The sequence below is a fragment of the Neophocaena asiaeorientalis genome, unplaced genomic scaffold, assembly GCF_003031525.2.
Source record: "Neophocaena asiaeorientalis asiaeorientalis breed wild unplaced genomic scaffold, Neophocaena_asiaeorientalis_V1.1 scaffold44, whole genome shotgun sequence".
Lineage (NCBI taxonomy): Eukaryota > Metazoa > Chordata > Mammalia > Artiodactyla > Phocoenidae > Neophocaena > Neophocaena asiaeorientalis.
In genome coordinates, this window is record NW_020173678.1 from 1,974,695 (window position 1) to 1,989,655 (window position 14,961).

The window sequence follows — 14,961 nt, forward strand, 5'->3', positions numbered from 1 at the left end:
GCCCAGCCTCTCCCCAGCCTCTAGCTGTCACCCTGTCTCTTCCCTCCCTTTCTTAGCTGTATTTTCCAAGGCTTACCCGTGCTTTCCTTTCCACTCACTCTGCACTCCATTCCTGTCTCACCTCTGCCTCGTTGCTGCGTTGCAGCGCTCCGTGCTGAGGGCATCTGAGGCCTGTGGGTGTGCCTGAGGCCGCCGTTTCTGTTCTTTGTTTCACTTGATGCTCAGCAGCATCAAGCACTCTCTCCTTCCTTCTTGACGCCTTTTGATTCTGTGGCTTCCGTGATCAGCGTTTCTCTCTTTTCTTCTCTGGTTGCACCTTCCTTGCTCGCGTGTCCTTTTCTACATGGTTTTTAAAGGTCGGAATGTCTCACCCAGCATGTCAGGATGGCTGAGTGGTCTAAGGCCTCAGACTCAAGGTGTGCACCCTAGAATGGCTCAAAGCTTGGCGCTAGGTCTTCTTTTCACTCCATTCTCTTCCCATCTCTTGTCCACATGCCCAGCTTCAAATAGTCCTCAAAAAAATATTGGCTGCTGTCACCATTGTTAACATTATTTGCCAACCTTCCCCTTCCTTAGAGGACTGTTAAGAAGACCCATGGGAATATATTTAAATATTGAATATTTTGGTAAAATGAATGGCATTATATTATAATTTACTTATATCTTATTATTCCACCGAAATTAATCTGGCTCTAAAAACACAATAAAACCCAATCCTGTTGATCAACTTTATTACAGTAATATATTATTGGAATAAAAAAGTTGTTGATATGATGTGTCTAGAATTACCTTGTTAGGAATTAGTAATCATCAGAGTGTCCACACTGAGCAGTGTTCAGACACTATGCATGAAGAGCCATTTCCAGGCCCTGAAGAAGGTGACGTGGATGATGATAGTAATAACAATGACGATGACAAGAATGCAGCATGGTCCTAACAGAAGTATCTTCTGTATGTTGTTTCCTGTTCCTTAAATTCGGCAGATTTTCGTAGGATGTGATCTCACGGCCTAAAAGAAGGAAAGAGACCTCTGGAGAAACTGACAATTCTAAGTGGGTACATCACACCCACACCCACACCTACACATACATATACACGCATACACACACAGAGACACCCCCTACATACACATTACACACACACACACAGACCTAGACACAGAGACACACATACACACACACACACCACATTCACACATACATACAAATACAGACACGCACATACACACACCAGAAAAAGCAAAAACACAAAAACCAAGGGCAAACAAATTGTAATGTCATTTCCATAGCAACAAGCTGGGATTTTAGAAATGTGACGTCAACTTAGAAGATGAAAGGCTTCTACTCCGTGTGTCATCATGTTAGTGTCACCTGGTGGATGGTGATCTGGGTCTTCACTGGACTCTTTTCATAGTTGTTACAACATTTGACTGATTTTGATGACATTAAATTGCCTTTCAGGAAATGTTCATCATTTAGTTACTTTGAAGTCCCTCCCCCACCAACCTGTTCTTCCAAAACAGTTCTGACTTCTTTAAGAGACGGTGTGCCAGGTGCACTGGGCGGCCCAGTGTTCCCGGGGACCAGGGTGCTTCCGTCAGAGCGGTGTCGTGTCTGGTGCGGCACATAGCTTGCCTGGCAGAGGTCTGGGCAGAGGGGCAGATTCCCCAGGCCTGCCGGGCGTGGCATGGTGGTGCTTGGGTTTCCCTTAGGGTGCCGACGAGCTCAGAAAGCATCCCTCTCTCAGTGGCCTTGGAGACGCCTTTCGATCACTATTTGCTTACGAGTTTAAGAGTAGGATCAGAAAAGGGCTCCCCCTTTCCTTCTTGCTCCTTGCCATATGCAGTGCTACGCTGGTGCCATTTCAGAGTTTGTTGTTCAACCCACTCTCTCCGCTGGTACCAAACACAGATCACGTTGTGTAGATTGAGGTGGGAGATGAACCTCTGAATGACTAAAAGCTGGTACTGTGATCGTCACCGTGTGGGCTCTGACACTTCTGCTCCCGGCTAGCGGTGCCAGGACGCCCTGTGTGCTCGCGGTGCCGGGACGCCCTGTGTGCTCGCGGTGCTGGGACGCCCTCTGTGCTAGCGGTGCCGGGACGCCCTGTGTGCTAGCGGTGCCGGGACGCCCTGTGTGCTAGCGGTGCCGGGACGCCCTGTGTGCTAGCGGTGCCGGGACGCCCTGTGTGCTAGCGGTGCCGGGACACCCTGTGTGCTCACTGGACGTGCCTGGGGATGAACGTTAACATGACGGACTGTTTTAAAATAGGATATTAGAAATTGTTTTCGTATTTGGTTAAAGTCACATATTTGTCCTATAACCAGCAGATTTCTATCCTAGTTAAACTTGATGTGTTAGGTTACATTCTAAATAGTTACTGGTACCATTAAGCAAATGTGTACTGAATGCTTTCTGTGTGTAGAGTGCTATTCTAAGGCCTGGGGATACACTTAGTAAGTCACAGTCTCCTGGGAAGGAGTTTAGCCTGGTGGGCAAGTTGACAGTCAGCGATAAGTACCATAAGATGCAAGGCGCTTGGAGATGTGGGTGGTGGTAACTGAGTCTGCTGGGATGGGAGGGACAGCGAGGCGGGCTTCATAGAGGAGGTGATGTGTGGACTAGGTCACTGAGACCACGTAGAAGCTCTAAGCAGGGAAGGCATTCCAGGCAGAGGAAACGCGTGTGCAGACGTGTGTGGAAATGTGGCACGTTTGGAGACTTGTCATGGTAACGGCATATAATAGCTGGTAGCGACATGCGTGAGCGGGTACATTGACCGGTCCCGTTCCAACCTCTGTACACATATGAAGTCAGGTAGTCCTCATAACAACACTGTGAGAAAAATACTGCTGTTCTTCTTCTTTTAAAGGTAAGGTAGCCCAGGCAGAGAGAAGGAACTTACCTAGGGCCTTAGAGCCATTAAATTTCACAGCTGGCATTTGTACTCAAGCTTTCTGGCCAATGCTCTAAGTTGGGTGTCAGCAAACTAGAGCCCACAGGCCAGATCCAGCCCACTTCCTGGATTTGTACATCCTACAAGCTGAAAATGGATTTTGCATTTTTAATTGGTTGAAAAAAGGAAAAGAAGAACAATATTTTGTGATGTGAAATTTATATGGAATCTAAATTTCAGTATCCATAAAATTTTCGTGGAGCACAGCTACCCTCATTGGTATTGTCCATGGCTGTTTTCACACGGCAGGCAGAGTTGAGTGTTTGTGGGAGACTATATGGCCTGCAAAGCCTAAAATACTTACTCTCGGGCTCTTTACAGAGAAAGTTTGCCATCCCCTGCTCTAAATCAATGCACCAGACTGCCTCATAGTGTATTTTCTTTTATAAAATCACACAAAGCCCGTGTGTTAACAGCAGTACTTGGATTTCCGTACTAACCTTTTTAGACATCTACTTTCGTATTTGTTATCTCTTATGTCCTCCCATCAACTCTGCGGTCGGAGGAGGGTCCAGTTTGGTGCTCGCTCTCTTACAGCTCGGAAACTTCGCTGTGGAGAGATGGGGCTGGGCTCTGGCATTTGTGTTGGATCTTCTGCTTGTGTCGTACCTTGTGCTGCCCCCCCTTCTGTTCTGAAATGTGCCCTCCACCTCTGTCCTGGATGTGCCCGTGCTCACGCTTGGGCTCGGCCCGTCCACGAATGAGGTGATGGAGACCGTTGAAAGAGCCCACGCTGCCCTTCACCTTCAACACGTCTGCAGCAGCAGCTGACCTACCCGACCTTGGCAAGGGTTGCCTAATCCTGGGTGCACTGCCCGCCAAGTGCTTCAGGAGTCTGGGGTTTGATTACAGATAAGTAAGCACTTGCCATCAAAGGAGACAGGGACAATTCTCATTTTTATTTCCGTAAAGGGATGCCATTGCATAGCTGGGCTATGTCTTCAACTTAAGTAAATTTTTAATCCTTTTTTCAGGTTTTCACTTGTGCATTTTTCTACCTCTGGAACATGAGGTTTCTTTTTGCTATTCATGATCTTTTCCTGGGCTTAGTAATGCCTTCTCTTAACAAGTAAAAAACAGAAGCTCTCCTTGTTACCTTGGCAATACCACTAAGCTAGTCAGAGAGGGTGGAGTCTAACTCTTCCATGTGTGTGACCTCAAGGGATGTTTGTGTTATTTATTGATTTCTACTATTCATTCCACTGCCTTACCTCCAGGACTTAGCAGTCTGAGAGTTGGACTATAGGCCGTGTTTCTTAAATTATTTAGATTGATGCTTTCAGGAAAAAAAAAAAAGTTATTTAGATTTCTAAAGTCTTAACCGCTATTACCTCTCTTTGAGCCCCAATAGTGAATTTATATTATCAGCAAAATTGATTATCCTTAAAAAACTAAAAATAGAGTTGCCATATGATCCAGCAGTCCCACTCCTGGGCATATATCTGGAGACAACTCTTAATTCAAAAAGTTACATGCATGCCAATGTTCACAGCAACAGTGTTTACGATAGCCAAGACGTGGAAACAACCTAAATGTCCATCAACAAGGTGTGGTGTACACACACACACACACACACACACACACACACACACACTAGAATATTACTCAGCCATAAAACGAATGAAATAATGCCATCTGCTGCAACATGGATGGACCTAAAGATTGTCATACTAAGTAAGCCAAAGACAAATATATGATACCACTTATATGTGGAATCTAAAAAAGATGATACAGATGAACTTATTTACAAAACAGAAATAGACTCACAGACATAGAAGACAAACTTATGGTTACCAAAGGGGAGTGGGGGAGGGATAAATGAGGAGTTTGGAATTAACATACACACACTAATATATATAATGTAGATAAACAACAAGGTCCTACTGTATACCACAGGGAACTATATTCAATGTCCTGTAATAAACCATGATGGAAAAGAATTTGAAAAATAATATATATATAAATATATATATGTATAACTGAGTCACTTGGCTGTAAACCAGAGAACTAACACAGCAGTGTAAATCAGCTCTACTTCAATTTATTTATGTATCTATGTATTTATTTATTTAGGCCACGTTGTGCAGCTTGTGGAATCTCAGTTCCCCCAACCAGGGATTGAACCTGGGTTACGACAGTGAAAGCACTAAGTCCTAACCACTACAGCACCAAGGAACTCCCTACTATACTTCAATTGTAAAAAATACTTCTAATAAATAAAACAACAACAACAACAAAAATTGATTATACCCAGTTTTGGTCTGTGAAGGCCCAGCAGAAATAAGATGCTGCCTTAAGGAAGGTCAACTACGATTCTGCTCGTAGGCAGTGTTTCCTTGGCCACAGGCCAAGGTGCAGAGGTCAGAGCAAGTTGGAAAGCAGTCCTCTGTGTCAGGGGTCAGATGCCTCAGGGATGCAGCTCAGACACCTACAGCAATGGGCCTCACGAGTGCAGACGTTTGTCTAGACCCAGTGAGTGAAGCACATAAGGTGTGTGCTTTCCCCATGTGCAGAATCTACTTCAAAAGAAAAATAAGGCTGTGCGCACGCATTGAGCGCTAGTTAATGATATGCACGGTGAAGGGTTTCGGGGAGTTGTGGCAAAGGTCTGAGTCGGTGAGGGGTGGGTGTGTGGTACAGCAAGTCTAGTGCAGGGTTCGTGGTGGACTGTCGGCCGGGAGGAAGTTGAAGTTCTTTGAACTTCTCTGTATGTTTGAATGTTTTCATGATACAGTACCTGGGGAGAGCGGCTAGGGCACGTAGCGGGCAGGGTGGAACCCAGTGGGGATGGCGGGGTGTCAGGAGCTCACGCTCTGCCTGGAGGCGGCAACTGCTGCTCGGCTCCAAACGCTCGTCGCTTTGTGGGAATCTGGCCCCAGCACGGCCAAGTGTTCTTGTTTTCTAAAAGCCTCAAACTGGAATTTTTAATGTGAAAAATCTTTTTTTATAATGCCACATGGGCCCAACAAAATGCTTTTAATTTACCAACTCCTTTCCTATCCCAGAGATTTAAACTTTAGAGAAAAAATTGGAGGTGTTCTCTTGAGTTGTAGAGTCACCGCTGTTGTCACTAACACGTGACTTTAGAGAGATTTCAGCTGCAGCTGAGATCTGATCCGTAACCTCAGCTCCCCAGCTCTGTGGGCTGCTGTTCAATAATGCTTTGCCAGGGCCGGGCCACAGCACTCCTGACACTGACCCAGCTGGGGCTTAGCTGCGGGGCCGGGGAAGCTGCGAGGTCAGGCTTCTTGGCCTTGGTTTTCCTGGGCTCGCTTGGGGGTGGTGTCAGAGGGGAAGGGCGGCAGGCAGTACCCGCTGCACATGGCAGTCACTGAGGCCTTGAGAGAAATTAGCGCTGCCTGGGAATCAGGCACAGAAAAGACTTCTAAGACTTGCTTAGAATCCCTGTTTTGTCTCAGTGGTGTCACAGTCCACGCAGGGTCCTAAGCTCCTAAAAGCCTGTGTCACCCCTTTTCACCTTTGGCGCTCTGACAGGCCACCCTGTCCCTTCCGCCTCAGGAGCGCTCCTCAGACCCATCCCTTCTCTGTCTCCACCGACAGTATGTTCCTTCAGGACCTCACCCTCCCTGGCCTCGGTTGTGGTTCCCAAGAGGTATCTCCGTCGGGAGTTTTTCCTGCGGCGGGTCAGGCTTCATGTTCCCACTGCAGTTCTCACTCTCGGACAGTTTTTTTTTTCTTTTTTTTGCGGTACGCGGGCCTCTCACTGTTGTGGCCTCTCCCGTTGCGGAGCACAGGATCCGGACGTGCAGGCTCAGCGGCCATGGCTCACGGGCCCAGCTGCTCCGCGGCATGTGGGATCTTCCCGGACCAGGGCACGAACCTGTGTCCCCTGCATCGGCAGGCGGACTCTCAACCACTGTGCCACCAGGGAAGCCCTCTCGGACAGTTTTGATGGTCTCACCCCCTGGCTTCAAAACCTCAGGCCCTCCCTGCTGCCTTCAGGATAAGGTTAAAGTCTTTATAGGGGGATACGGGGCCTTCATTGCTGCCAGTCTACCCTACCAGCCTCTCCTCCTTCCATGTCCCATTAGCCTGCAGGATCAAGTTCAAACTCTTCAGTCTGGCAGATGGAAGCCCTGTTCAGATTTTCATGTATGCCCCGCCCCCCGACTGAGTACAAACAGGCCAAACTTCTCACCATTCCAAAAAACTTTTTTTCCCTCTCCTCTGGATCTTTGTATGTCCTGTTCCCTTTCTTCTGATTCTCTTCATCCCTGCGCTTTCAGCTGGCGATGCCTCTTCCTTTATGACGTGGGTGAATAATATCTATTTGGGAGGTGCTCCCTGTCACCCCCAGACAAAGTTAGTGACATCGTACTCTGAGCTCTAACACTGTACATGTCTCTTATTTTGTGTTAGAGTATGATTCCTCTTGCATGTATCATTTAAATGACTTTTTCTACCACTAAATGGTAAAGTCTTACTCATTTTTGATTCCTGCCTCTCTTCCTAAGCACTATGTCTGGCATAGTATAGGCCTCAGTAAACGTTTGCTACGTGAATGAAAGAGAAGTGCTTCACACTCAAGGGACACGTCACTAAGATAAAGTCTTAACCTGTTCTTTGGTGATGTGTCAGTGTCAGGTCTGCAACTTAAATCTGTCATCTCAGATTTTCTGCCTGTGCTAACAGCAGACCTGATGGGCCTGTACAGCAGCGACTCTGTTACGTTTGTACAACCCAGTCTGCGGGCCCAGAGCCCCCTTGTGAGCTGTTCTTCCAGTCCTGGCTTGTCGTCCTTCCTTTCCTCTAGTCCCACCTCTCGTTTACTTCTTCTCTTTCTTGCTAACAGAACCCGACTTCTGTGGCCTGTTGGCATCTATTGGAACTTACATAGAGTTTATACTATATTTGTGTTTATTTTAAATATATAATTTTTGCCCTTTCTTGTGCTCTTAGAGACTAAACAAAAATAATAATATACTGCTAATAGTCACAGTAGCAGCTGACACTTCCATAGCATCAAACTATATACTGGGCACTAAGGGCTTTTGTGTACCTTAGCTCATCTGTGACCCATGACGTAGGTACTGTGCTTGGTATGATAATTCTGCAGATGAGGGAGCGGAAGCATACAGAGACCACTTGTTTCAAGAACACAGAGCTACTGATTGGTCGTCCCAGGGTTTGACCAGGCAGGCTTAATTCCATAGTCCGCACTACAGACTACCGCACCGTACCTGGTAGGGTTGTGTGATTGCGTTCCCTGCTGCCTCTGCAGTGTAGGATTCTGCCCGTGGGAAGACATGACACAGACTAATATATTCGTAGCTTTGCCTGTGCAAAACTCTGGATGAAGATGCTGGGAAAATAATCACTTCTTGCTCAATGTCTTCTTTTAGGAATAAAATTTGCTGCACTGTTTTATACTTTGAGAGTCTGACCTTCCTGTAATTTCTTTGTGGCTCTTACTCGTTACCCAGCTCAGGTCCCAGAATTGCCTGCCTTCCTTTTTTGAGGCTTTCTTGACAGCGTGGAACATTGCCCGTGCCCTTGCTTTCAGACCATACTCTTGCGGCTTGTGAAACACTTGTTTATGGGCACAGAGTGATCTGGAGTTAAATAGAAAAATCCCTCTCCATGGGACAGCAGTTTACATGCCAACTGGCAGCAGGGTGGACCTTGGGCTGTGGTTAGGACAGGTAGCCAAGCTATGAGGGAGGTTTCTAATCTAGACTCATGCTAATAAACAGAGTGGTAACCCAGGCACTTTGAATGGGATCTTTGTGTTTTGCATTTAGTCTAGTCAGGAGTGACCAACTCACATCAACCAGTTGGCCACATTCCTCATATGAAATTATTGCAGAGCTAGACTAATGTCAGTTTACCCTGTATATGCTAAAGCAACGTCATTTTTAGGAAGATAGTGTCAGGTATTAAAAATGTTCCATCACACACACACACACACACACACACACACACACACACACACACACACACACAAGGGGCTTCCTTGTCGGTCCAGTGGTGAAGACTCCTCACACCCAATGCAGGGGGCACAGGTTCGATCCCTGGTTGGGGAGCTAAGATCCCTCATGTCACACAGCGCAGCCAGAAAAAAAAAAAGTTCCATGGGCCAAGTGGTATCTTGAGCATGGCCCATGAATACTGTTTTGGGTGCCTCTGAATCGGTAGGTAGAAAACTTAGGTGCTTCCACAACTGAGTATGTGACCTTAAATAATTCATTTAACTTTTCTGGGCTAGTTTCTGCATCTGTAGAATGCGAAGTCATAGTGCTGACTATTCCAGCTGCTACATTCCTTGTTCCTTCTACAGCTTTGTCATAGTCTGCTTCTCCCAGGGAAGCTCTTTTGATCTAGTGGTTAAGGTGAATCATTTCGTGACTTGGTGTGCCTCAGCCCTGTGTGCACAACCCGTAAGAAGATGAGCTCTCCAAGGGCTTGCTTATTGCTCTACGAGTGTCAGGCTGACGCAGCCATATATACTCTTCTGATCCGAGAGAAGCTCATGCTTGGAATTTACCCCAGTTGTTAGGCCTCATTCATCGTTCCTCAATATTAGGACCATCAATGAGTGACAGATAGAGACTTGGAGACCGGAACTATAAAACTTCTGTTTGAGAATAATCATGGGCTTTGAGAAGAGGCAGCTTTCATTTCCTGGGCCCTTCATCTTCTTTCTTCTTCTTGACTTTTCAAAAACCTGCCTTGATGACAAAAGTTAGGTCAGCTGTGTATAGCCTTTATAGTACAGAAGTTGCCAAGGTGATACCTGTAAGAGAACGTAATGGGCTTTTCTTCATTTAAATGCACGGGGAAGGTTGAGGGAAACGTTATTAGAAGGGTTAGGGCTTGTGGCACTTTGAGGATGTCGTATTAGAACCCAGAATGAACATATTTTTGAAATCTGAATACGGCCAACCCTTAGACAGTATAATACTTGCTCTTAACTGAAGGAAGGTGTTCTCTGGTCCCAAATTATGAACACTTACAGTCTGGGGATAGCACGCCAGTTTATCGAGAACAAGAATCTTAGTGTACACTCCATGGAAAATTCTTTCCTTCTGATGTCTGTGTTGGCTCTTTCTCCTGAAAGGCCTCAGATCTGTGTCCAGAGCCTGCCTGACCACTGAGTACATAATCAAATATAGTTCTCACCATCTGGGAGCCAAGCTGTCTGTGCCAGTGGGGCTGTGAGTCTTTCACACAGAGCTGACGGTGGCTGGGTCACCTGTCTGTTGGAGCGGACTGTAAGTAGTGGTTACACTGTATCACGGTCGGAATGGAAGGTTTGACTCCAGCACTGGGTCAGGCGGTATGAACTACAGGAAGGTAAAGCCTTCTCGCGCTGATCTGCTGATGGTTGAGATTTCCAAACGTACTGCCTTCTTTATCACCTTGAATCTGTTCGTCTGAATTCTTGTCACACGGTGAGGCTGCCCTGCTGGAGCAAGGGGACTTAGAGCTCAGACACACTGTGTCCACAGTGGGCTCACCATGAATGAGTGAGTCCGCTCACTCACTGCCCCCCCAAGTGTCAGCTCCAGTCCTCGGCCAGAGCACCTGCAGCAGCGTGCCTAACGCAAGCACTTGGTCAGCTCTTCCAGGGCAGTTGCTCTTTGGGCTGAAAATTGATCGAAAAACCTTCTGTTAAATGCAGCTGTATCTTAAGAAGTGGTATAATTAATTTTTGGACCAGCTTTCATCTGGCAAAGAAGGGTGACCCGCTGCTGTGACTTTTGTTAGTACCAGGGTGTGAGGACGTGGCAGGCTCTCTAGGTTCTGACTTCCTGTTCCGCGCCAGTCGTATTAGTTTCCTGCAGCTTCTGTAACACATCACCAGGAACTTCGTGGCTTAAAACAACAGAAATCTATTGTCTCACAGCTCTGGAGGCCAGAAGTCTGAAATCAGGGTGTTGATGGGACCACACTGCCTCTGGAGGCTCCAGGGCAGAAACCTGTTCTTTGCCTCTCCCAGCTCCTGGTGACGGTCGGCGTTCCTTGTGGCCGCATCACTCCAGTCTCTGTCCCCGTGGTCACACTGCCACCCCCTCTTCTGCCTTTGTCAGATCTCCCCCTGCCTGCCTGCCTACCTCTTAGTTGGACACTTGTCATTGGACTTAGGGTCTCACCTCAAGACCTTAACCTCATTACACCTGCAAAGACCCCTTTTCCAAGTCAGGTCACACTCTCCAGTTCCAGGGGTTAGGACATGAACCTATCTTTTTTGGGGCCACTGTTCAACACACTGCATCAAAGGAACGGAGATCCGTGAACACAGCAAAATGTATGGGAGGCATCAATATACAGCGTCCTCAGTCTAGCCCCAGCCCGTACTTGGATGTGCCGTATGATTTTGGTGGGATTAGTCTGGAGAGAAGCCTTTGGTGAGTCCAGATAACCAAGAATCAACAGAACGTATAGAAAACGTGACTTTCTGTGCATTTGGGCGTTCGTTCTTTTTATTCAGCAGACATCTTCTGGTGTCCTACTAGGTGCCCAGTGCTGCTCTAGGTATTTGGGATATATCAGTGAACAAGTAGTCAAAGATTCCTGCCCTTGTGGAATTTACATTCTAGCTTTGCTAGCAATGACTTGAGAATTTCATATAGGTGATTCAGGGTGTTTGGCTGATAAACATTTTTGTGAACGACATTAGGCTCTTTGCTGTTATCTCCAGGCAGTTAGGGTTTTCAGCATAAAGTTGAAATTATATCATTTTGGGAATAATATAAACTTTGAGTTATATACACTATATGTAAATTATTGTTATTGAATAATAAAAGTTTGGGAGTATAAAGGACAAAGTAGTTAAAGGTATGCAGTGGGGATGTATTACGAGCATCGTCATCTCCCAGCACTTTTGTCAGCCTGATTTGTGGAAATCAAGGCAAGCGTGGGCTGAAAAATCCAAACAAATAGGCGTCCCGCTGCCCCAAGGCCAGCGTCAGCATGTCCCCTGTGCTGGGGTGGACGGGCCTTTGTTGGGGAGACGCCGTTTTGGGCCCAGGCAGGTAGTCTGAGCAGTGTCCCGAGACACGGCAGCAAGGTCAGCGCTTGGACCGGTGGCGCTTGGTGGTGGTGACAGTTGCAGGCTATTTTGGGAACGGAGGAGGCTTTGTTTTGTAAGGCGGCCCCTGCACTCCCAGATTAGCTCTGGCACTGGTCAACCATCAGCCCTTGCTGGAGAGAGAGCAGTATTAGGTACAGTAGAGGGACTGTGGTACTCTTGCCCATTTTACCGCTAAAATCAAGGATTTTCCTTGGAGGTAGCTTCTCATTGCCAGGGAACTGTGACATGCTGACTTTAGGAAGCTTTAAATTATTACCTGGCAATTTTTCTGATAGCTTTCTGGACTAATAAATAATATCTCTTTTTCTCAAGGAGCTTAGAACAAGTTGTTACTTTAGTAATATTCTGCATGTCTTTAGGGAAGGAAAATAGAAGGAAATGGACATAAGCCACAGCAGAAAGAATAGGGTTAAATGCAAAGAAGAGCTTTCCCGCTGGTGTCAAAAGTAACAGCAGAAAGCTGTTTAGCCTTCTTTGCCTGTTCAAGAAAAGGAAAGACCTGTGTATGGGGAAGGTCACGCAGCCCTGTGTGGAGGCGCAGCGTTGGGGGCCACGGCCCCGGGCGCGGCTTTCGTAGATGGCGAGTCTGCTCATCCTGCCGGCCTAGTCCCCATGAGTCAGCAGCACAGCTGCAGACGGAGTGGGCAGAGGGCGTCTAAATTTAGTCATTGTTTAGTTGAGAAGGTTTTCAGGGATTGTTTGTCTCTCCTCCATGACTTTAGTCATATTCTTTCTTCTGGAGGGGAAAAAAAAACAAAAACAAAGAACAGAGAACGGTCACTCCAAGATATGTCATGAGAGTGACTGTCCTACAAATTCGTTGGCTGGTCTGCCCGACAACGATCCTCTTTAGTTGACTGTGGACGTACTGTTTGAGTCCTATGGCTCCTGACCTTAGGAACCCGCAGGATCCTGGGCCCTAGAGGGAATTTCCTGAAGGCAGATTAACAAACAGGCTCCCGAACCTTGCTCGTTCGAAGACGTTTGTAACCGAGCTGCCTTCCTCCCAAAGGGCACTGGAGCTGGAGGGCAGTGGGCTTGACAACAGCAGTGCCACGCGCGCTGCCAAGGGCTCATCTCCTACACCCTCACTAAGGCCTGTGGGGTGGGTAGCATTCCCGTGCTCCAGGTGAGCCACCGGCGCTCAGGTTGTATCCTCGCTCGAGACTCTGCGCGCTGGCAGGGCTGGGGCACGAGCCCAGGTCCGCCTGGCTCCAAAGCTGATGCTTCTCACGATACACTGTACTGCACTCTGTGGAGGGTGTTGGGAATCACCTAACAGTTGTGCTGCTTTATTTTTTCTGAAATGATTCTTTGGAGATTGATGCTTTGTCAGATTACGTCACAGATTAGGCCAGCTTTTTGTTGTTATTGTCTCGGACATCCTCACAGTGTCATGCTTATAAAAATACTGTATCAAGGATTCAAGATTCATAGACAGAAATTAAGAAACTGAAAAGGAAGAGAACTAAAGTTATGATGGGTGAAGGAGATTAAGAAAAGGAAGGGAGATACGTAAGAGGGGAGGAAAGAGAAAAGACAGGTTTTCTCCTGTTTGATACCTGGACTAGCTGGGGTTATTTTAGCCTCAGGAATTTGGATGCCATCATCTGCAAAGGGTGAAGAATCATCTTGAAAACACTGGCTTCCAAAATTCTGCCTAGTGGTGGTGTGGCCATTGGCTAAGTGTTCAGGCTGTTCTTTCAGAGCCAAATACATTTGCAGCCAAGCAAGGAGCAGTTGACCCAGCTGCTTAACACAGGTCAAGATGGCATATTTGACCTTCCTGACACAGGAGTTTATGACTACATGGGCAGAGAGAGTACTTACCCTCTAAAACACTTTCTTCTCCTTGGACTTTAGCACCTTTTTGAAAAGTGCCCTCGGACTTCCCTGGTGGTGCAGTGGTTAAGAATCTGCCTGCCAGTACAGGGGACACGGGTTCGAGCCCTGGTCCGGGAAGATCCCACATGCTGCGGAGCAACTAAGCCCGTGCACCACAACTACTGAGCCTGCGCTCTAGAGCCCGTGAGCCACAACTACTGAAGCCCGGGCACCTAGAACCCGTGCTCCGCAACAAGAGAAGCCACTGCAATAAGAAGCCCACGCACCACAACGAAGAGTAGCCACCACTTGACACGACTAGCGGAAGCCCGCGCACGGCAGCGAAGACCCAACACAACCAAAAATAAATTAATTAAAAAAAAATTTTTTTTTAATGCCCTCTTCCATCCTCACAGTTAAAGTGTTAATAGTTTTTAGTGAGGTACTCTGCAAGGGGTTGGTTAAATCTTGCCCGGTGGGATTATAGACTGGCAGACTTACAGTATATGAGAGATTTAGTGATAATCGTAATTATGAAAGAGTTGATAATGTTATGAATAGTGATGAAATAGTTTACCTGGTAAAGAAGTGTAAATGGGGAAAGCTTGTCGCAATTGATCAGCCTAAGAAAACATCATAGAAGAAATGTAATTTTTGGAGCTGCTTGTTGAAAAAGAGACTGTCGTGAATACTGGCTATAAAAGTCGTCTGGCCTCAAAGGATCAGGTTGGAGGAATATAATATATGACATCAAATCAAATCTAGGTTGAGATGTTTAGCTAATCTCACTAATCGTAAAAAGAGTATCAAATGGTTTGGGGGAAATGGGTGAAGATGTCATTTTGTAACCAAGGTCGCCTAATTAAATATCCTCTAGGTTGAATCAACCGCTTTTCATCCATCCTTTGTTTCTAAGCGGGATTGACACGCGGTTTATCTGGAGGGGTTTCCTGAAGTCCTCTTGGTAGGATAGGTGCTTCTTAAGTGTAGTAGTTACCCTCTGAATTCTGGCCTGAATTCTTCCCACAGTAAAACCTTTTGCTGTTTAAACTGTCACTCATTATCACCATAAAATATCCCTTGGTATATTTCACTGAAGACATCAGTTCTCAAACTGTTTCATCTAA